The sequence below is a fragment of the Astatotilapia calliptera genome, chromosome 20, assembly GCF_964374335.1.
Source record: "Astatotilapia calliptera chromosome 20, fAstCal68.1, whole genome shotgun sequence".
NCBI classification, from domain to species: Eukaryota; Metazoa; Chordata; class Actinopteri; order Cichliformes; family Cichlidae; genus Astatotilapia; species Astatotilapia calliptera.
The window spans coordinates 2,685,971-2,710,584 of NC_137441.1; the positions used below are offsets into that span (position 1 = coordinate 2,685,971).

A 24,614-nucleotide genomic window follows, 5' to 3' on the forward strand; every position below is an offset into this window, starting at 1 on the left:
TTGTAAATCTTGCTAACAAAGACTTTAATAGGTCTCAACAAACACTGTTTGGATCATTTTGGAGGACAAATCGTGCGTTGAGGTTCCTCTATGTTAGCAAGTTTAGACTTTCAGGGACGGCTGATTGACATCGCTGTGAAGTAAAGGAGTCCACTGGATGCAAAAGTCAAGACTGAAGAAGAACATGTTGAAAAAGTCAACACAGTAATAGTTTTATTTCATTTAAATAATTATTGTGTGCTAAAGTTTGTATTGGAACTGGAGGAGTAGGAGGAAAGATGAGGTAGAAGGGGAGTTGTGTGGAGCAGCGGCTGTCCAGAGCTGCACGAGGACACCACCCTGAAGGGGGGATCTGCCAGAAATTGCAAAAACCAAAACAAAGCATATTTTGATTTTTGTGGCACGTCGACTGCTCTCTTATTTCTGCGGTGTAGTAATTCACATTTGTACAGCAGTGTGACCGAATGATGCATTTCGAAGAGTTTTCGGGAAACGATCGAGCCCTGCGGCGGGGCGAATGAAAGCCTTGTGGTTCTAATTCGGATGTATTTTTCCAACACTCCTCATATTGTGAGGATATAATAAACACGTGTGCCTCGTAGGAACACTGGTGTGGCTCTAGATGTATTTCTCACTGACTGCTTGGCTGTATGGCCCCCTCACTGTGGCGTTACAGCAGGGATTTATAACGTTATTTTCTCACATGCCGGCGGGGATCAGCTTCTGTAAGCAGGCAGAATCCGATGGAGGGACCTGGTACTGGCCTGTCATGCTTTTCTATTTGCTGTAATGAGCTCACAAAGGATGGATGGATAGATAGATCGTGTCTGCAGCTGCTCTTTAAGTCTACATCTCAGTGTAGCCCATAATAATCAGCATCAGCCTGGTTACCATGACAACAGCAATCAAATTGTGGAGTGAGAGATTTTTTCTCCTCCTCTCTCTCTCCTGTGTCCTTTTTTCACTTTGACGTTTTTTTCTCCTGCAAACTCACCATCATCTGTTTTGCAGGACTGAATTTGAATCTGAAAGCTCTTTTGTTGTTTGTCTGAAAGGAGACAAACACACAAACAGCCCAACGTATACACACACACACACAGTGTCGAGTCGATCAGCCAAGTCAGTGCTGCAGAAACTGTGAAGCTTACACAACTCTTGCCGTGCGCAGGAGAACAAACGAGTTTCTGAACTGAGTGTCGATTTAAATGAGTGAGGCTTGTAACAGTTTGTGCCGAGGAACATAAATTCACTGCTTTAACTATTAGAAGAGCAGGACCTTGATAGCTGGTAGGGAGGTCGTTAAGTAGAGTCTTAAGGTCTTGGTGTGTGTGGGCTTTATACCGCACAGTTAGTCATTTTCCTTTAGTGGCACTTATTAAATATCTTTTATTCCTTAATTAAGGTCTGCCTAATGTGGACTGAGTTCTGCATTCTTAAGTGATGTCTTGCTAATAACTAATTCTCCAGCAGTTTGACACTTATTAACCTACACAGGTTCATTATTCTAAAGTTGTCTCCTGTTCACACTTCTTAAATCCATTATAGCACAAAATTACAGCAATTAACTGCCTGTATTCTTAAGTGAAGAGTGAGAAACTGAAGGTCTGCAGAGAAACACTTTGCTTTTCCCCCCACTCGATAATAGCTCAGGTATCTGTCATTGATGAGCCATTTCATTTTCAAACGTCACTATGGAAACATTTTATTTTAAGTGTCATGGCGTTCCAGCTTTTGGTGTGATCACATGGATTTTCATCCATTAAACTGTGTTTTTTCCACAGAGTAATTCACTCCAGCAGAAAAAGGAGCAGTCATGTTTAAAAGTCCAGTCCTTTCCTTTCCAGTCACCTTTCTCACTCACTATGTGTTAACAGACCTCTCTGCATTGAATCATATCTGTTATTAATCTCTGTCTCTCTTCCACAGCATGTCTTTATCCTGTCTTCCTTCTCTCACCCCAACCGGTCGCGGCAGATGGCCCCGCCCCTCCCTGAGCCTGGTTCTGCCGGAGGTTTCTTCCTGTTAAAAGGGAGTTTTTCCTTCCCACTGTCGCCAAAGTGCTTGCTCATAGGGGGTCATATGATTGTTGGGTTTTTCTCTGTATCTATGAAGTGCCTTGAGGCGACTTATGTTGTGATTTGGCGCTACATAAATAAAATTGAATTGAATTGAATTGAAAAGTCTGAATTTAAACTGAGCCCCTAATGGACGATGTTAAACACCTGCTGAACAAATACACTGTGCGTCTATGTGTTCGAGGCGTCTGTAGCTCAGGAGGTCAAGCAGGGCACCTACTAATCAGGAAGTTGGTGGTTCAATCCCCGTCTGCTCCAGTCTGCACTCCTGGGCAAGATACTAACCCCGAGTTGCTTTCCGATGCATCCGCCAGTGTAGGAGCCATTTTTGGGTTGATACCTTATGTAAGCTGCTATAGGTCACCTTTTGAGTTTTTCTGCATGGTATGTTTATGTGAAGGCATTTAAGGTAGACACACGTAATTAGTGGAAGGTGTGTTGTTGATCAGAAGGAGGCAAACAGTTTGCTGCGCTGCTTTGTTAAATCGTGGAAATAAAGAATTTAAAGGACAAGATGAGTAAGGCTGGAGTTATTGGACTGTATCAACTTTAATAAGTTAATTCATGCAAGTGACATCACGTCACCTTCGCCAACGAACACCTCAGTGGCTTCAAGCGAAGGCTTAGCCTCTACAGTCGGAGTATGAATGTGTGTGATTGTTAGATAGAAGCACTTGTGAAGAAACATCTTGTGTAGATGGGTGAATGTGAAGCACTTTGAGTGCTCAGAGTAGAAAAGCGCTATATAAGAACCAGTTCATTTAATAAGTATCAGCTTCCCGATAAATTAGTCATGAGCAAGATCTCACTTTAGACTGTGAAGGATAGTCTGAGTTTGAGACACTTACTTTAGAGTCCTTTGGACACTTTAAACCACGTTTTATAGATCAAACTTTGTGTTTTGATTGGTTTTCAGGGTGCTGAGTCCAACCCTGACCAGACACTTCCTTCATCGTACAACTGTGTGCTATGTGCTCTGGACTAGCTTGTAGCCTGTTTGCAGTTAGATCTTAGCCTGTCCGTCCTGTAGATGCAATCTGAGTGTTTTAGTTTCAGTCATCGTTTTTCTTTTTAAACTAGACATAATTCTGACTCTAGTAAGGACCATCATTTACAAAAAAACAAACATTTTTCAGTAGTGAGTGAGGCAATGAAGTCATCAGGAAAACTGTTTACTAAGGTCAAGAAGTAGGATCAGAATTGGTTTTGCTGCCTGCTGGATATCAGCCTCTCTTCTATTTGGATTTGGGACACAGACACTTTCTCTGCTCCTAAGATTGGGCTTAAAACTTTGCTTTGTCATAGTTGGGGCTGGATCAGGTGACTCTGAGTCATTAGCTAGGCTGTGATAGGTGTAGGCTGCTTGGCATCATGGATGGGTTCCCATGATGCACTGAGTGTTTCTTCTTCAGCCACTATGTGTTGCCACACCTCTCGTTAGTTGTTGTTAATCTGTCTCTCTTCCACAGCGTGTCTTTGTCCTATCTTCCTCCCCTCATCACCAGCCGGTCAGCACATGGCCCCGCCCCTCCCTGAGCCTGGTTCTCCTGGACGTTTCTTCCTGTTAAAAGGGAGTTTTTCCTTCCTACTCTCGCCATAGCGCTTTGTCATACCTTCCCATACAATATAAAGCACTTTGAAGAGACTGATCTTGTGATTTAATGCTATAGGAATAAAACTCAATTGAATGCAGGTTTAAGGTGCTGCCTCTCTCTGTGTGTGCGTGAGGCTGCACCCCACACAGTCACATTTTAGAAACCTTGATGTATTTTTATGTTTTCACCACAGTCTGATTGGAATAAATGTCCTTTCAAGGCCTCTGCACTGCTTTTTAAACTTGTGGAATATCCCTTTCCTCTGTGCGTGTGTGTGTGTGTTGTTATTGAAGGTTTTATTATGTTAAATCTGTTACTTTATTTCAGTTGCTACGAGTATTGTAGTTGTTATTTATGTGTGTTTATGAATTCCTTTGAAAAATGTTATATGAGGTTCAGATGCCAACGCTTGGGGTCGGTTCTAATGTGGCACCGTGATTCACTTTAATGATACAAAATAGCAGCTTTTAGTTCCTCAGAGCTCTGCTGAGAGCTTTTAGACATGAACACACACACACACACACACACACACACACACACACACACACACACACACACACAGATCAAAGTCTTCACGGTGTGCGTCTCTTAGTGTGTGCAGTGTCAGGGGTGAGCATTTAACATGAACACATCTTTCTAATGGAGGCAGTAATTACCTTCTGGCAGCCCGATAACACAACTTACTGACACACACACACACACACACACACACACACACACGCCGTCTTTTGCTCGTGTTTTATTTTCTGCAGTTTTGTCTTCAGGCTTTTGTGAAACTTGGTCTCGTCCAGCTCCGGGTTACAGTCAGTAAAAATCAAAAGAACTGGTAAACTGAATTAATTAGGATCATAAATCTGAATCTGACTGCAGACAGTAGCATCACCTCAGAATCTGTTATGTGTCAAAAATAGCTGCACTCTGTCTTCTTTGAGTGCATGTTTTGGGTTTTGTTTTTACAGTTACAGTTACTGCAGCACAGTGTTGCTAAAGTTCATTTAAAGCAGGTTTAAATATTTGTCTCATAAACACAAGAAGAAACTCTCAGGTTAAAGAATTTGCAGTGCAAAGTTGAGCAAGATTGGCTCATTAAAGCATATGTGCAGATGAATAGCCGGGCTAGTTAAGTGATGAGATCCTTAATGCACTTAATAAAGTGTCGCTTCCATCCATCCATTTTCTGCCACTTGTCCAGGCCCCGGTCAGCGGGATCGCAGGCTGAGCCGAGGTGCACAGACTTCCCTCCCTCAGGAGGACACCGAGGTGTTCCCTAAATTCATCTGTGCAGCTGTGTCCTCTCAGTCAGTTTAAAAACAGTTATTTAAAATGGTTTTGTTTTGAATCTCTGTAATGGCGGTTAACAGTGCAAAGTTGTTATGAGCCACACAGATGCAGTAGAAACACATGATAACCCACATAATAGAAACACATGACTCGTGATAATAACGCTGGCCTTCCGAGTCTTCTGGTTGGCTTCAAATCACACGAGGAGTATGTCAGAACCAGAGCATTTTGTCTTTTATTTTGAAAAGCTGACCTAATGATTTGTGGCATTTCTCACTTCCTGCTCTCCTCATCTTCTGCATCAGAGCTGGAAAGCAAAGCGGCCGTGCTCGGTCTGTTTGTGGGGTAACAAACGCATTGTCACCATGGCCAGACTATCAGCCTGAGAAGCCCCGCGGCACAATTATGTAACTTAATTAATTAGTAACACCTGTTTGAAACGCCACAAACCACAATCAGCTGATCCGAGCAGAGCCGGGCAGAGCGTGAATGAGTAAAAAAATATTTTAAAAAATAAAGAAACACCACATAACAACATTTGGGGAGATCTGCTGGTTATGTGTACCTGAAAATGAAAACATAAAAAATTCCACTTATACGTCCTTAAGTCAGCTTTTTAAATCTCCAAATATCAGTAACTGTAACTGTCTTAAATATTGTCTTTTGGTCAGACTCTACTAACCATACTTTTGGTTATTTAAAGGGTAATCCGAGGATTAGCCTGAATAAATTAAGCTTCGGGGAATTTTCACTGTTTTCCGATGAATATTTTATACTCTAAACTATCTGTACTGACGTATGAACTCTGCTTCCGGCTCCAAACTACTCTGTTTATTAAGGCTGTTGTGTTTTTAACGTGTTTTAATGCTTTGTATCTCGTTCTATTCAATCTGAACAAGCCCATAAAACAGTCAGTGATCACTGTCGGCCTCTCTCGGGTTTTATTTCCTCTAATCATATTAAAGCTTCGTTTTTAAACCCTTACGATGCAGCTACAGCCCAGCAGCAGTATATTAATGACTAACCTCGTATTGTGAATGGATTATCTCAGTTGTTCTCCTGAATGAAGTTTGGTCCATTTACAGCATCCTGCTATACGATTGCATTTGTCTCTAACCATCAGGAACCCTCACGTTAACTTTTATCGAGTAGAAAAAAGTTAGCGTTCATCCTCCAGCTTCACTGTGTTTATCTTATGCTAGCATAGCTGTGTCGCTAGCAATCACGTAGCACATCCTTATATACCAGCTAGCCCAACTTCAGTAACCCTACAAACGTCACTGCTGTTTAGTTTCCTGTCTTCATTTATGTTGGAAGTGACAGCAGAGCTGTACGTTTTCATTTTTTCAGAAATCTCTCAGTCAGAACATGCTATATTATATTAGCGAGCTAACTTCCTGCTAACTTCTAACTTTGTTAAATGTAATCAGTTCTGTTTTCATGGATGCCTGAATGTTAAACTTAATTGTTACACCTGGTAAAGCAGCAACGCTGATCATTTTATTAAAGATGAAAGAGTTTAGACAGTTTTTAACTCTCAGTGATGCCACAGTGGGACCTGAAGCGGACACAGCTAATGACGTCAGACTTAAAGACCGGATTAGTTTTTTTTTAAATGCAAAGAGAGTGAAAAAATGCAACCGTGCATTTCGCCTGTGAAAACACAACATGACTGACAGAAATGGCCCAGCTGGTTCAACTGTATCATTTGTGACACAAAGAGCTGGTTCTGAGATAAATATTAATTATTGTGATGATCTGGAGTTATTGTTTGACACGTGCAAAACCACATTTAGAGCAAAACAGTCAGATTTGCAATTTATCCAATAATTGTAACTTTTGACTGCTGGTAGGAAGGTTCTTGAAAACGGCCGAGGTGCTGATATATATTCAGTGCAAGCACAGCTCATACAAATTGTTTTACAAGTCATTTATTTTTGACTATTTACTTTTTCATGCTCATGTTAAAGGATTTTCCCTCGGGCAGCAGTTATTCTGGGCGAGAAGTGTGACGTTTAGCCGTTAGATGTATGCGAGCCGTTGCATTAGCATTTCATTTCATCACCCAGACGGGAGCTGCTGTGAGAGGAGCTCCTCACCCGGGGACAAAAGGCCGTCTTTCAATCCGTCACTCCCTCCGTCCGCGACGCTGCTCGTCATTCAGGAGTGCTGCGAGATAAGAAGAGTTCATTATTCTGATAACTCATCTCGCGCTCGTCTCTTTGGCTTTTCCACTCTCTTCATTCCTGCCTCGCGACCGCTCCGTCCACTCTGGCCTCGGCGCTCCATTTCAGCTCCTTGCGTGTTTATGTATCCCTGCTTCAGGGCGCAGACAAAACAAAATGTTAGTTTCACTTCAATTTGGATTTCCTACAAATATAAAAACAAGATTATTCAGATAAAATGATTCTTTTCACTTCCTGACATAACAAAGTCTAAAGTTCTGTTGCCTAGCAATGATATACAAATATCACATACATTTCATTTGCAGCTGAAAATATGTTTTACAGGAAATTCTGTGAAGATGAAGCATTGCCTTCAGACAGCAGTACCGGCAAACTGGGACCGACTGTCAGCTGTTTCCTTAATGCACATCCTAATAGCAAATCTCAAATCCAAGCTGCTTCAGCCTGCATTAACCTGCAGTCCACTTTGCAACCCACCTATGTCCTGTCCTGTGCTACTGATGCCTGATTGCTGCTATGGGAGGTCTCACTGCTGCTTTATCTGTCTTTAGACTTTCCACGTACACTGAGAGGAAGAGCAGGATGCTCCCAGAACAACACCATCCATCCATAATAAAAGTTAATTATTGAGTATATATAAATATAAACTACTGCAGATTAAATACTGGGTTTGATTTAAGTGGTCCTGATGTTGATTGGAAATGAGTTGATTTAATCAAATAGAAATAATGGTAATTTGTGTATTTAGTCAAAAAAAAAACATTTCAGTGATGCAACAGTCACTGCAGGGAAAACTGTGGATGGATTATTGCAGCTGTGTGAAATAAACCTTTGAAATGGTTCCTTCAATCGGGGACGTCTGTGACCGTTTACGCTCAGTTGTTGTCTTCAAAGTGACTCTAGATATTAGAGAGATTCCTCTAGCTAAAATCAGCGGTTTACAGGTGATTTCATTTTTTTCACATTCAAGAGTTGAGGTGAGAACTACCAATTGATTCCAAGCAGATTACACAGATTGCCTGTTGGGAGGCAACCTGTCACATCCAGCTCAGACTGACCTCGGTCCTTCTCCGACTCGTTGACCGCAGTTTGTAAAAACCAGAAACAGATCAGCATAGCCATGAATATCGCAAATGGGAACTTGATCCAGCTGATTACCAGCTAATTGCATTCTTGTTGTATTCCAACATAAAACACGGTTGCCGAGCACCTACATGCATTCAGCCAAATTCTCCTCCTGTAAATCCTTCACCTGTAGAGGACTTTCTGTATTTCTGTGCAGCATCAATGAATTTCTGTCTGGACTCTAAATGTAGTCGATGTGAATTTAGAGAGAAACAAAATTGATGAGCATCTGCTTCCTCCTGTTTCTTTTTCATATTCATTTGTTTTTATGTGTATTAACACTTGTTACTTGTATATTGATTGACTGATTTCTACTATATTGATGTACCGTCCCCAACAGAGTGCATGTAAAGGCAGCTTCACCCCATCCAATCAAACTGCCAGCAGGCTTGTTGTCTTATTGCTGTTTTATCACTTTGAAGTCGGCAGCTGACTGCGACTGGTTGCAGACCTGCTGCCAGTCTTCAACCATTTCAACAAGATTGCAGGTTCATTGCATACTTCTGTCTTAATTTTGGTCATGCTGTTGAACGAATACCGCACACTAAATCATTCTACACGTGTAAATCCAGCGAATTCTCACTGTGGGCTTTCAAATGCAGTCAGGTCTCATCATTATGTGCATAGCATGTTTTGGTGTTGATACCTTTGTACAGAGAGAGAGAATCCCAACCAGTGTTGGGAGGATGAAGGGAAAGTGCTGCCGTGAGTTTCAGGTTCACCCACCAGCCCGGGGTTTGCATTAGCCTGCATACGTCTCTGTGGCACTTCAGTTTATTTCTTTTTACGCTGATACATTTTTTTAATGATAACGATAAAAAGCATTTTTATTGTTAGTGTTCAAAAACACCAACAACACCGTTATTATATCGATGATCAATTTGTTATTTTTTCAGGTAATATTTCAGCTAAACGACCAACAGATAATAAACTTTCTTTCTTGGCTTTTATAAACACTGCGTGACCACATAAACCTGAAGGAGCTCTGATGATATTAGTGCTGAAGGCTTTCTGTCGCTGACTGTTTTCTTTAGCGTAAACTTATATGAAAGGAAAATCCCAGGATTCTCTCTTAGAGGAGCTCGAGTGACCTCAGTGCATTTAGAGGACATTTGTATCTTTGTTTTTCATCTGTCGAGGGCGAGGTTTTTGCTCTGGTGGTGGCAAATATTCATGGAAATCAGCCGATCATCAGCATCGTCAGCATTTTTAAAATCGGCTGGTTGGCTGTGCTCTTTCAGAGAAATGCCTTTTCATTCGTTGTTTTCTCTTTTCATTCTTTTCTCTGACCTTATCGTCTTTGACTTTTCTGATGAGAAATCAGATTTTCATCCTGTTCTCTTCATTATTATTACTGTGTTATAGTTAAAGGCTTTCAGCTTTCAGGAGGATGGTGCAGTCCTCCTTTTTCTCAAAGTTGATTTCATTAGTATGCCTTCACCTGTGATATGTAGTGCACTCTATGAAGTCTATAACTGTATGTATGACTGATGTGTGCAAATGAGATGGAGGATAAAGGCATAGAGAGCTGATGCACATGGGAGGTGTACAGATGGAAGGAGCATTAAAGAGATGAGTGGAGGTGTAAAAGAGGCAGTGGGCGGAGTCTGTGGTGTGGAAGATGTATGAGATGCGAGAGGACGTGTTGTGCAAATGTGTGTAAATGGCCGACTCCATGTTTAATATGAACAATGGACAAAATGCCACATTGGCTGAGAACAGTCATTTGAGATGTGTCTGTGGTTGAGAGTCATCTTTGAAGAATAAATGATTATTGAGTATCTGATAGGATTGAGTGGGAAAAGTCCGTACCTGCTCTGCACCTCCCCACACTGGGAGCACAGCAGATGTGTTACCATAAGTGCAATAAAAGCTTCCCATCAAGTGCTAAACTGACACACAGGGGAGTGAGCTTCACTAAAGGCGTCACTTCAATGCAGCACGCTTTTCGCTTAAATCACAAACTACAAAAAGGAAAAAGGAAAACATCCGTTTAGCCTTTGCCATTCGATTGCTTGTTAGCGCTTCTTCTGGGACCTGGTTCACTGCAGCTGACTCTTGGTAATGTAACAGTAACAATGTAAAGTGAATGCACTGACCAGTTCACACTGATGCCTGATCTGGTTTTTGGTTTATTGTGGCTGGTAGCTGGTAGCTGGTGCAACAACAGGCCCGGTGAATCTGTAAGGACAACCAAAGTGATAATAATAAATCCAGTGTTAGGTTTGGGGTTTGTTGGGCCATCCAGCTTTCTTGGATGTTAGCAGAAGTCATTTAGGGGCACTTGCTGTAAAATCTTCAGTCTTGTCTTCTCAGAGGTTTTTCCTAGGCGTATTGAAGTGGTTTTATAAGTTCTGATGGTGGTAGAGACACTGAAGACATCAGGACAGTGACACGAGACATCAGCAGGCTGAGAGCTGAAGTCGATGCGCTATGTCTAAATGTATCGTTTCATGCATCGGTTAAAACACTCGACTCCAGCTCACGCAGCTGGAAACACTTCACGCAAGTCGAGCTGCCCGAGATTCACAGAATTTACAGAAAATGTTACATTTTTGTGATTTATATCGTTATCGGACGATAGATGTCTTATATCGGGATATGAGATTTTGGTCATATCGCACAGCCCTACCTGAGTGTGCATGAACAATTTAAAGATCATTACAGTCTAACCGTTCTCTGCAGAGCATGAATGTGTTCAGGACAATTCAAGACAAATCAGATTGTAGCGTTTATCCACATCATCGCTGCCTACATTTACTAGAATTTGTCTCTGCTAGTTATAGAATGTAATGCTCGGTGTTGAAAAGGCTTTTCTTCTCCAGCTGGTTATTAATAATAGAAGCACCGTAATCAGCTTTTGAACAAGAGGTAGGAGTGTCCAAAGGTCAGAAGCTGCAGTGTGTGGTTCCCAGGTGGCAATCTTCAGGGCTGAAAATGAAGCCGCTGCACAGGCGACACAAACCGCCTCTTGATTGGCAGGTGCTGCTCTGCAGGGAGCTGCAGCCAATCAGTGTCTTCGAGGTCTCTGATCCGAACTGTCCTGTTTGTGTTTGTTTTACCTTTTGGAGCATTTCTGGTGGAACCTTTGATGAGTATTATGCTTCTCCTTGACCGTGCTTTTAGGATTTAAACAAGTTTAAAATTACTTCAATACACTGAAGACATACGTGACTATGTGTTGCACCAAGCTTGCTAACAAAGCTGGCTAGCGCTAGCTTATAATTTAGCACTCCACCCTCTCATCCAGATATGGTCACTCCTGGCTACAAAAAAACAACATGGTGGTGTCCAAAAATGCTAAGGTTGAGGCTTCAAATTGCAGCGTTCAAAACCAATGGGTGACATCACAGTACTTCCACCTTTCATATCCAGTCAACGGTGCTTCCACAGATTCATGGAGGTTGTGTAATAAGAGCTTTTGTTATGCCTTTTGTGGATTTCTCCATCTTTGATGTTACCATTTATGGTTCTTTTGAATGGGACACTCCACCAGAATAATTTACTGTCAGCGCTGTCCTTAGTTAACCCCGTCTTTCATTCGTTTAGGGCGATTCATGAAACGTATTTGTACCAAAATGGAAAACAGGATTTGTTTTTCAGACTAAACAGGTTCAACATAAGAAGACGAATTCAGTATTTGACACTGAGCAAACTTTACACTGTATTAATAAACTAGGCAGTCATTTAACATCCTTATAAAACTAAAACTGTAAAATGTAGTCTGATGATTATTATTGCTGTAATTTTAGAAAGGTGTCAAGTGAGGACCACTTTATTCTTCTGTCAGGGGTGTAGCGTGGGTGTTACACTCCACAAGACTGTGAGAGCCCAGTTGGAGTCCAGTTGGAGAGAGTAGCTCAAATTTACAGGGAGACGTTTGTACTGTTTTTCACATGAGAAAGCTCCATAAATAACAGTGTGATAAATGAGAAAAGACAAAGACTGGCTGGTTCCTGTACAGCTGCTCACGGCATGAAAGTTCCAAAAAGTGCAGGTCTGCCCAAAGCACTGGCCCTTTAAGGCTGTGGAGGTCAGGGTGTTGGATGGGTGCGTACAACATCGTGCTATCCTGAAGAAAATGCAGATTTGCTTAGCTTGATATTGTAGTAAATGCTAGGTCACAAATTTCAGACAGTCACAGAAATGGTCGGTCCATCAAAAGTCAGAAATCTGTGGAGGAGCAAGCACTTTGAAAACGTCCCATCAAAGGTTGTGGATAGGTGTGTGATTCTTTTTTGTGCTCAAACACACCAATACACTTTTTTTCTGTGTTCAATTTTTTTAAATATGTATATATATATGTATATATGTGTATATATATATATATATATATATATATATATATATATATATATATATATATATATATATGTATATATATGTGTATATATATATATATATATATATATATATATATGTGTATATATATATATATATATGTATATATATATATATATATATATATATATATGTGTATATATATATATATATATATATATATATATATATATTTATTAGGGGTGCAACGATACACAAAATTCACGGTTCGGTTCGATACTTTGGTGTCACGGTTCGATATTTTTTCGATACAAAAAAATGTTCATGCCTTTTTAATTTGTCATTTATTAAAATTATAAATATATATTTTAACTCAAAAGTACAGTTTTTAAATTTAACCCTAACCCTTGTGCGTGTTTTTTATTTTGACAGCGAATGCGCACCTGCGGACCACTTATGTGCAGCCCTGGTTATTTAGCTCGTCATATTGCAGCCACAGAAATTCTTTTGTCCATGAAACCATGAAGCTGCACTTTCTTTTTGCCTTATAGTCTGATTTGTCATAACTTCTCCGTTTTGTGGTAAGCTTTTCTTTGGCTGTCACTTCTTCACCCTGACCTGTCTTATTTGGCTCAGCAGAACTAAAATATATATCCTGCTGTTTTTACACATGCACTCACACACATAACGCTCAGCGATTCTCTGCGCGATCAACCTCTCACATGTTTAAGCTGCGGGAGATTTCACTTGTCATGTTTGCATAGTAAGCTAACGATTAATAAGACGATGTCAGAGGAATTGGTGAACAAATTATCATCACTCACCAATCAGTGCTGTCGCTCTCTATACACAGTTCGCACGATTGCAAAGTGAAAGCAAAAAAACAAGCGCAAATTCAAACGCGATTTCAATATGTCACATATTGACAGTGGCTCACCGATGCCAATGACATAATTACCCAGCTACATTTCTGAAAGAATGCAAAAGCATTGACATATATTTTTCCTTCCTACAATAGCCCGACGGGCAGGGAAGAGATAGATTTTGGTAGCCGCCTGAAAAAAATCGCTAGCTCCAGGACGTCGGGCTAGCGATATTGCGAGCCCTGTATCTGATTGAGGAATCACTCATCTTTGGAAAAGAGAGTTTATTACAGAGAAATGTCTCTTTCCAAAATAAAAGCTATACTATCCGCTTCTTCTGGGCTGTATTCTCAGCAGCATAAGGAGAATCATGTGCTAACAGCTGTCTAAATGACTCGGCTAAAGTTAGTAGCATGCTTGTTGTTTTTGTCTTTGCACTAGGATGATGTCGGCGTAAATGTGCAGTCATATTCGTTGTGTTCCCACTAGTGCTTTCAGGTTAATCTCATTGAAATGACCTTAACGCCACAACACGGCAAATCTCCGTTAACGAGCTACCGCCGATCGCCCCGTGCATGGGGCTAGACGGCCAACACGTTAACGAGCTAACTGCGCTAACACACTAGTTCACACCCATGTAATTGAGCATTGCGTGGCACATCCAACATACTGTTTTACTTTAGTCCATGACTCGCTTACCTTCAGGGTCATACGTCACATGAAAACCAAAATAATTCCAAACGCCAGATCTGAATGAGGGTGGGGGAGGTCCATGTTGCAAGGAGAGCTTAACTTCTGTCTCGCTAGCTTGCCCTGCGCTCTTCCTTCTGACTATGCTGTCTGTGTTGAGCGCTCAGTGAATCTGCGCTCGACAGTGCAGCCTAGGTGGAGTAGTCGAACGCAGATTCACTGAGCGCTCAACACAGACAGCATCGTCAGAAGGAAAGTTGATAAAATAAATTACAAATGTTGTATTGTTCGATACATATGCGTACCGAACCGAAAGCACTGTATCGAACGGTTCAATATCGATACGAATATCGTTGCACCCCTAATATATATATATATGTATGTATGTATACACAGAAAGTTTGTTGCTGCAAATTAATCTGAAGAACCAGAATCGCTCCTGACCTCCTGGTTTCTTCTTCTTCTTCTTCTTCTTCTTCTCTGTTTAACAACTGCAATTCAAAATAATCCAGACAGCAAATTAACGAGCACCACAACTAATTCACATATTGGTGAAATGACTGTAAAACTGTAAATAGGAGGAGGACATCGGAGGAATGGGCAGAAAGATATGAGAAAGTGATGAAGCGATAGAGAGACAATAGAGAGCGAGAGCCAGAGAACGAGGAGGGGAGGGAGTGATGGAGAGAGCCAGAGGAGAGCAGGGAGATACAGAACAGGAGGTATAAAAAGATCAACACAGAGAGAGAGAAAGTGATAAAGAGGGAACGAGCTGGAGCGAGCGAGGGAGGAGGGGAAGAGGACGGAGGAGGTTGAGGAGCAGCAGCAGCTCAGCTGTTGTTACAACAGTGAGAGCGTGCGGTCGCCGAGGGGAGAGAGCTGTTGCCACAGGGATTATTGTCATGTCTGCCACCTCGACAACAGCCAACAGGACCTAGGCTGAGAGGAGGCTGGGGAGGTTGTTGGTTTGGCGCCGGAGCCTACGAGCAAGGCAGCGTGGCCCATGAGGACGAGGTAGGAACGAGAGCAGAAGTAAAGAGCGATGTGAAGGAAAAGACAAAGGAAAGCAGAGCGGGAAAGGAAAGGGAGAAAGAGAGAAGTGTAGTGAGAGATTTGAGTGTAAAACATCATCTGAGAGGAAGCGAAAGAAGAAGTAAAAGCAAAAAGGAACAGAAAGCAGAAGTGGAGCTGTGCGTTCGGGTTATTCTGCAGAGTTTCAGGAGAATTTCTGCCTTCTTCTCCTCCGACTTGCGTCTGTTCGCTCTCGTGGTGTTTCTCTCTGTTTGATCTCTTCACGTTAAGCTTCATGTTCTTCGCCTCGTTGCAGTAAGTGCTTCTGCTTGTAAATGGTTTCGTGCCTCTGTTTTGGAAAGCTTGATTGATAGAAAAGAGCAGAGAAAGAATGAATGTCAGCAAATCTGAGCAAACCAAAAATGTCAGTCTGTCGTTAAATACTTTGTTTCTTCTCCATTTCCTGTTCAGTCACTTACAGATATACATTGTTTAAATATACGACTAACACATCAAATATATTACACACAAGGAAATCCAACATCCCCACAATAGAGAAGCTGGAAAGACCGTTTTTACATCAAAGCTGAGGATTGTCAGTCAGCGAAAAATGTGAATTTTGTAGAAAGAAAAGTTTCTGACAGAGAAAAGACATCAGACGTACGTCTAGAAGTCTTACGTGTGTCTCTGGGTTGTAGTTGTTACAGAGATAAAGGTTTAAGGTTAAATCTGGTGATGCTCTGGATTTTTCTTTCTTGACCACCAAACACAAAATTTCTTGCAAACAAATAAAATTATTGAGATGTTTTGAATGAGTGAGTCTTAAGGGTGTAGAGTTGTCAGTGGATACTCTTATTGATACTTTTACTGATATTACTTTCTGTGTTTTGAAGCAAAATAAAGGCATTATAGTGGTAATGGCTACTTTTGACGCTTCAGCTCAAGTTCACGTGATGCTTAAATTTGGACGTACAGCTGAGAGGTCTCTTCCTGTTAAAAGGGAAGTCTTTCTTCCTGCTGTTACCAAGTGCTGCTCGTAGGGTATCGTCGAATTCTTGGGGTTTACTTTCTTTTCTTTTTTTCTTTACCTGCAATACAGAAGCAGTTATTGAGGCAACTATTATTGTGAATTGTCGCTGTGGAAATAAAACTGAATTGAATTCAGTGGAGCTGTTACCAACTGGCTCATTAGCATACAGCACCTGTACTTCACTGCTGTGATGGGCAGTAAACCTTTTACCATTACTGTTCCAGCAGGCCTGTTACACTCCTTATCTAGCAGCTGACGGTGGCTTTGACTTGGGTGCCTGCATGTGTTGGAGCATTGCTTGATTTATTTCATTTATCTGTGTCTTTATCTCAGAAATACTCCAAATGTCTGTTAATCCACGGCTGAAAATCGTCCCGTCAAATGAACTACGTCCATCTGTCAGTTCGATAAATGATTTCCATGTTTAGTAACACGTCGCCGGTCAGTGATATAAATGAAACATTATGTTTGTTGCTCTAAAGAGTTGCCTTTTTGGCAGGAACCAGTGGATTTGGAGTTGAGGGCCATCAATACGAGGTCAGAAGGTTTGGGGGACACACAAACTTTGGTGTGTTCATAGGATTTGTTGACAGTAAGAAAAATATACAGTTAAACTCCAGAGGACTGAACATCCTGTTTGTCCCCAATCAAAGTTTGGCTTCAGTGCTGGACAGAGAGAACAAACAGAAGATGGTGTCCAGTTTCCTATTTCTACTTCTCCAAAACATTTGGTAATATGATATCGCTGTGAACCCTGCACTCGAGGTTTATTGTACGGAAAACAGAACAGAGCCGCATTTTTTTGGGTGTCCTCGGCCATCTGATGCGTATTAGTTTCATCCGTGTGCGTCCAGTGCAGAGACTGGAAGCAGCCAAAACTGTCGTCTCATTTTATCAACAGAGAAGAAGGAAAAGAATCCAGTGCAAACAGAGCTGGACTTTTTCCATAGTTGCTGCTTATTGTAACCGTAGCTGTTACTTATTATAGCAGTCACACTGAATTTCCATTAGTTGGCTTCTGTGTTTCGCTTTAAAGCTGAGTGTGGCCAATTCACATTTAGCACCATTTAACTCTGAAGTCCAACTAAAAGACACACCTGCACCGTCTCAGTCCAGCCTGCAGCATCCAAAAATGTAAGGGTGGTGTTTGACGGGGTCAGTCACAGGAACGGATTGGGCACGTTTTCTTGCTATTTACCTTAATGGCAACAGAGGGCGCTGTACATTAAAATAGCCCTCAACTTTACCTTGTTCACCTCAAGTGAGGGTTCAAGTGGCCCTAGCTGATGATACAATCGGAGGTGGTGGTGAAAAGTCATGTTTTTAACCAAGAAAGGACGTCTAAATGTTTTTGTCACACACGCCTCCATTCAGGGCAGCATGTTTGATTCTCAGGGGGGCAGAAATAAGTTCAGGAATTTCATGATGTCTACAGCTTCTCTAGTTATAAATCTGTTTGCAGAAATGAATGCTCAACTTGTTGGTTCATCCTCTGAAAAGAGGAAGTGTGTGCTTTTAAAGATTTCTGTCTCTTGTAGGAGGAATCCATTGACGTCAGCCTTCCCCTCTAGCTGACACCCTGAATGAAGGTTTCACCTAATTGTCCACTGTTTAGTTCAATATGCTGTGTTTGTCTAATCTGCTGCTGCTTGTTAGAACAAGCTCATTAGGTTGTGGAAGGAAAGAAAGGGCGGCTTTATTTATAGTGCACAGTTATTCCATGGAAACATGATGTGCTTTGCAGGTAAAAGGAGACGTAAAACCAACAAAATTAAAAAAGCTATACATGAAGGTTTACTTCTGATGTAGCTCTCAGGTAAAAGACAGAAAAGATGTTTTTTAGTCTAAATCTTCAGCGTGTCGTTGACTTGCTCCGTTCTATGCTAGGACCCACAATGAAGCAAAAACTGACTGTTATTTCTTTTTTGCCTATAAAAAGCGTCTCCTGAATGTTTCTGTAACTCTGACCGGTTTATTTCCTTTTATACTTCTGCTATATTCAGTGAAAAGCTGGGAAATACAAGTTCAGCACTTAGAATCACCTTTTATCTGCTTAATTTCCCACAAAGTAATGAGGGAACAGGCCTCACCTGCTGCCTGTCAGTTGTCTAATTACTTTTAAAAGAACTTTTGGCGGCTCTCTTACTTCCCGAGGGGAAGCCACAGTGTTTGATTTGGCACAGGTTTTACACCTTTCATTGCGTGCAGTGCTTTTGTTACAACCCATGAATTAAAGCTGTAGATTGTTTGATTTAAAGTCCACTGAAGTGTGTAACAAACCTTTTGGGTTATAGCACCACTAGGGGGGGTTGCCCAACTATTGTAGTAGCTGTGGGGGTCACCTAGTGGGTGTGTGAGTTGTTAGCGGCAGCCATTTCATGCTGCTCATGTTCCATGCTCCAAGAAAGCACCTTACTTACTGTTGTGACAAGCTGGCGCTGGTGGTACCAATCCCCGCGCATGTAGGTTCGGACGAGTACAGCCGAGGAGACCTGGCTTATAAAGTGTAATGTTGCTGACGGCGAATAAAGGTCTGTTATTGGATTTAACCGACTGGTTCCGTGTTATCCGGCTAACCTCCACACCACATGCCCGCTGGACCGGTTAGCCGCTCCTTCCTCGCCAGACTGCTGTTACAAGTGGTGCACGGAGGCAATACTACACAAAATCAAATAAAATGTGCTGTTGTCCAAAAATGTAACACTGTAAGTGAATTAAACCTGCAGTGGCCAGAAAGGGGTCACATCCCTGCTCCTTTATCTGTGAGCCTGTGAACACTTTAATACTGAGCCTGTGGCTATCCCCAGTATAGTGAAAAGTAGGGATGCAACGATACCAATTTTTTCAAACCAATACTTGGATCTGAGTACTTGCCGATACAGAGTACAAAAACCGATACTTCTACCACACACACACACACACACACACACACGCAATGAATTGGAAGACAGGTTTTATTTTATTATCTGCCGATAAAAAATAAAATCTTAATAAAAATGACCACAAAAAAATTTCAAGTGAATAATAAGCAATTCTGTTAAATTATTGCAGAGTCTCCACATTGTAATTTAACAAAATATCACTGAACTATTGGGCACTGTCTCGAGCTTTCAGAATAATAAATAAACACTTCTGTTTGGAATAAAATAAATACAAATTAGGTTTGAGAATAAAATGAACTTTTAAATTATTGCAGAGTGTCCATATTGTAAACAAGCAAACAAAAGCCGCCAGTCTCACTCGCCTAACCCTGTGCCTGTTTAGCGTCCCCCTAGTGGCCAATTTAAAAAAACTACAACAGAAATGACAAGCCACCCTCTGATTAATGAAATAAGTTAGTATCGGTTCATGGTATCGGTTAACTTTTACGAGTATGAGTACACACACATTTTAGAGTATCGGCCCCGATACCCGATACTGGTATCGGTATCGGGTTTGTCAGCTGTTATCAGAGAACGGAGAAAGCGGCCACGCAGCAGCATCAAACATAACTGGAACCTGTGTTAAAATAAACGTGGAACCTGTGCTGATTTGTTACCGGCCCTTAATAGAAATTCCTACTGCTATTTGACAAGAACTGTTTCAGTGGTGCAGTGCGATACAGAGAGGTATTGTTGGATGGACTTTAAATAAAGCAGAAGGTTAAACGTGGTCTGAGAGCCTCAGTGGCGATGCTGCCGGAGAGAATTTAAAGTTGTGTCCAGAAATAAATCCCTCACGCTAAATGCCTCCTGACATGTTTATTAGTAAAAGTCGAGAAATATTAGCCGACGCATCAATTACAGCCAAATGAAAATGGCAAATGCATTGATATTTCTGTCTGCGATCAGCTATACGTCATATAGTGTATGTCAATAACCGCAGCCGGCTCTGTAATAAAGGCTAAGAGGCTAACGTGTCACCACAGCAACCGCAGCACTTTTCATTTTCTCATCTGATACTTTTTAGAGTTTTGTCGAGAAGCATTGAGCTGACCTTTCACCTCCGCGCAGGGAGATATTAAGTCTCCCCTGCTGGTCTCTCTGCATGTAGAGATGCTAATGAATATGAATGAGCAGTTGGAGCCATATTATGGCTGCAGTATCTCTTTATTGACATTCACCACATTTCATATTGAGTCACTTGGTGGCCAGCTGCTTCGGCTGCGAGGCCCGCCCACGGCGCATGAATATTAATGAGCAGATAGATGTGATCGAGAAGCCACAGCCAGAGAGGGCACATCGGGATGACAGACGAGAGAATTTATGATCCGTGGGGCTTTGGAGCGCTTGTTCACAGTTCAGGAGAGCGCGACTGCACGTGTAGCGCATATTATAGCCTGATAATATAGTTTCATTCATTGCTCTGCCGAAAGCGTGCAGTCGCTCCGGTATTTCGGCGCTGTCTGAGAGCGGAGCGTGACTGTGACTCCACGTTCATTAATATGCAGCTCTAACAGCCTTCCTTGTCTGGATTCAGTCTCTCCAGCAGATGTTGAACCTGCTGCAGGGATTAGCTCCCATTCAGACACTAGAGCGTTATTGAGGTCCAGCACTGATGTTGGGTGATAAGATCTGGCTCACAGCTGGTGCTTGGGTTCTTCCCAAAAGGGTTGGATGGGGGGGATTTAGGGCTCCATGCGGACCAGTCAAGTTCATCCTCACAGCACTTGGAAAAGCATCTCTGTATGGTGCAGGCTTTGTGCATGGAAGCATCTTTATATAGAAGGATAAAGTCTGCCTCAGAGGTCTGAGAGAAAGCTTCTCAACCAGTCTTTCATACACACTTTTAACCCTCGGGCGTCTTCGGTCTTCAGATGTCTGGATGTCTAAAGATGTCTCCCATGCAAAGCTGTCATGTTGGCTTTGGCTAGGCAGCATCTCTACAAGTTATTGAGCCATGTATTGAGCCAGTTATGAGCCAACAGCTCCCAACACTTTAAACGCTACTCTTGGCTTTATGATGCCATATTCAGTTTGATTTTATTTATATAGCACCCAGAAAGAAACCTCCGGCAGATGCAGGATCAGGTGGGGACCAGATACTGCCCTGATATATGGTTATTTTAGGCACACATATAGGCTGTATATAGACACCACGGCTTCAGTCACTGGTGCTCAGATCTGCATTTTGAAGCCTCAGTTAGTGAAGTTAGCATTTTGGCAACAGTCCAGACTGGTTTTGGAGGCAGAAGTGGGAAAATTTGGACAAGAGCTTAAAATGCTAAGTTATCAGCTAATGCTAGCTCCATTTATAAATTGCACAGGTGCAGTGCACAGACCAATACCTGCTCTTTAGTGTCCAGATGAATAAATACTGGGTTTCACTCACCTACAAAAGGACAGACGTCTTGGGTGATCTCTACCACAAAAAGCCACAAACGCAGCAGATTTGTCCTGTACAGTGAGCATATGTGTGGCCAAGCAGACAGTTAGCAGCTCACTGAAGCCCCTCCCACCTACAGTTCAAATGCCATGTTTGTGAGGGGCAGCCAATCAGAAGAAAGCTGGCTTATTTTTTGCTGCGTGTAAATAAAGATTATTTACATCTGGAATAAACCAAAGAAAAGCCACAGTACGGCTCTATTGTGTCTTCTGAGGATAAAACGTGGTTCCTCTCTTGTTAATTACTCAGGAAATGAAAATTTCTCTGTAAAGTCTAAAAACTTCACCGTCTGTTTTAAATAATGCAGTGACTCTGCTCTCTGCTGCTTCCGCCTGTGTGTTTACTGATGTTCCTCAGACTCCAAGGTGAGGATATAATATTTCAGCGGCTTCACGAAAAGGCTCTGAATATCAAATAAAACAAACTATCTGGAATCAAGAGCAGCAGCTTTATTTTCAGGCTCGACTCCATGAATATCAAATGAAAAGAAAGTATTGGGATTCAAAACAGCTGCTGTATTTTCAGCAGATTGAAATTACAGCACTATAAAGGCTTTCGCTCCCGAGCAGTGAACCAAAGCATCTTCAATGCAAAACTGAATCTTCAGAGCGGTGAGTGCATGTACATGATCAGGACATGTGTAGTCCTGCAATCAACATCAGAAACAGACTATTAACTCTGCGATGGCCTTAAAACCCTCGTTTTAACAACACTGGCTCGACTAAAGCTTTATTTACAAAGACGAGTTATGCTAATTTGTGTCGTTAATCAAAGTTATGGGGCTTTTAACTTGTTCACATGATATGCTGGCAGCTAAGATGAGCCTATTAGGGTGTAATTGTCTGGTCTGATGGGAGAAACAACCGGCTGTAATTAGAAAATTAAATATTCCTGCTCAAATTACCTATTATATTTCACCAAACACGGAGGGTATTTCATGATATTAGTCCTTGGTGGCTTGCCAAATGAGTTTTCTTTTTAATTAGCTGTTTCTTGACTGTTTCAGGTAGATAATTTTAGAAGCTACAGTAGAAATGATTGATGAGCAGGAGGGCTGGAGGAGCAGCAGGAGAAGCAGAATTAATTACCCACGGAGACAAACAGAAGCTCGGCACTAAAACTTTCTTTTTATCTTGACTACCAAATGTTTGAGCGCAGCTTCTTATTCAAAGGACTTGAATGTTCTACAAGGTAGAGCAAAACTGCAACACCTTTGGAGCTGTGAAGTAAACAGAATTCCACATCCTTCACATTATCCTCAGTTTGCTTTGGTAATAGTGTTGCACTCTTTTACTCTACACACAGTTTAGGTTTTGGTCACCTTTGATGCTTTTATTTTGAAGGAATTCTCACTTATTTTCCTTCGCTCTGCACAAACTCATCCCAGACCAGCTGGGTTTGTTTAGAACGTCCAAGTGCTTCTTAAAGCTTAACATCATTGAACCAACTTTTAACATTTTATGTACGTTAATAAAATCTATGTTTAATCAGCTGGTATTTCTGCTGCAATATTTAAACATCTTGTTGATTAGTTGTCCACATCCCTGCTGGAAATATGGTTTGGATTAGGTGAGAGCATGCAGGTGGCAGTACACAGGATGCCAGTTCATTCATTGTAAATTAATCAGATGGTACTAACAGGTGCAGGTGAGCAGCACATGGACTTCACACCAGAGAGCTTACAGTTTAAATATGTCTGATCCGACTGTGTCAATATCACAGGCACCTCTGCTGGGTATTTTCAAGAAGTTTCCATTCAGTGATCCATTAATTCCATCCATATTCTTCAGTTTATCTAATCCAGGGCTGCAGAGCCTTTCCTGGAGCCGGGGTACGCCCCGGACAGGTCACCAATCTGTTGCAGCCCTGCGAGAACAAAAATGACAGATTCCCATCACGATTTCTACTCTGAGTGTTTGAGATTCGATCGGGGGAATGGGCTCCACAACTATGAATCGGCTCGTTTTTCTATAGCAGTACAAGCTGATATTACCTTTGGATTTTTTCGCTTTGGTGCCCGATTAATTATCAGAATTGTCTTTTTTCCTGTGTGACCGTGGGGATAAATAACTCCTGAAACCTGTTCTCTTTTTTTCAGCGACCAGTTGGTAAAAATGTGAAGGAAGGTAACAGTGAATGCATCCTGTCCCTAATTTTGCATAATACTAGTACATTTTATGAACTGCACGAATAAATCAAGAAGTCAGCGTTGACACCTTTATGATCCGTTAGTGCTGCAGATCATTTGCACTTTAACCGTGCTGCGTTCAAAGCTGACTGTGACCCAGACTGAGACCGAAAAATAATCCTGCAGGTTGAGTCGGGGGTTAGTCTGGTCTCAGGTCAGTTTGTAGGTCAGTTTCATAATGACGCTCAATGACATAACATGAATATATTGCAGTAGATTACCGACAGTGGTGGGCTGAACATGGCCAACAGCTGGACCGCTCCACTTCAGTCCAGATGTTGGGTTGGATCCATAAACCAGGTTAAACAATGCAGAGTCTCGCATGTGTTTATTCTCAGTTTCACTTGGTTCCTGTTCAAAGTCAGCATCATTACCCAGTCGTATTCATTTAGAGCCAACATCCCTAAAAGGACAGCGATAAATGTATGTATCTACCAGAGTGAAACATATTTGTATCATATTTGTTTGATGGTTTTGGTATGAAAAGATAGAAACGTAGAAATAAAAACAAATGAATGAAATTCAGCCGTAATAACCAAAGGAAGAGGTGCTTGTGCTAAAGCTGCAATAACATCAGTGCCATATAAATCATAATGCAAATATACGAAGTGGGAGTCTGTGTGAGAGCAGCTTAAGTATCAAATGTCAGAAAGTTTGTTAGAACAGTTTCTGTTAAATCAGATTACAAATGCAGATTTAATGTCACTGAACACTCCATTATAAATCTGCACAGTTGTTCAAGTTTAATGTAATCAGTTTTAGCTGTCAGTCATTTATGTTGGTGCTTTATGAAGAATTATATTTTAAAAGAACGTCAGAGTTGAAGTAGCTTCCAGGACTGAAATATGAAGCAAATGCAGAAGTGTCAGCATTATTTCCTTTGGCCAGCAGAGGGCGACTTATCTAGATATGGTCCCAATCCCTA

The 24,614-nt window shown here is 41.5% G+C and overlaps 1 protein-coding gene across 6 annotated transcripts in view; it reads left to right on the plus strand.

Annotated features, from left to right (window-relative positions):
• sulf2b (sulfatase 2b) overlaps nucleotides 1–24,614 on the plus strand; it is a 105,614-nt gene that overhangs the window by 42,253 nt on the left and 38,747 nt on the right. Inside the window, exon 1 of one of the 6 annotated variants that reach the window (XM_026155035.2) lies at nucleotides 14,849–15,110. The exons of 4 other annotated variants lie outside the window; for them this stretch is intronic. The gene's annotated coding sequence lies outside the window, so the exon portion shown is untranslated. Of the gene's footprint in view, nucleotides 1–14,848; nucleotides 15,423–24,614 lie in introns of those variants that run through there. One more of the 6 variants, XM_026155037.2, reaches the window with a different exon arrangement.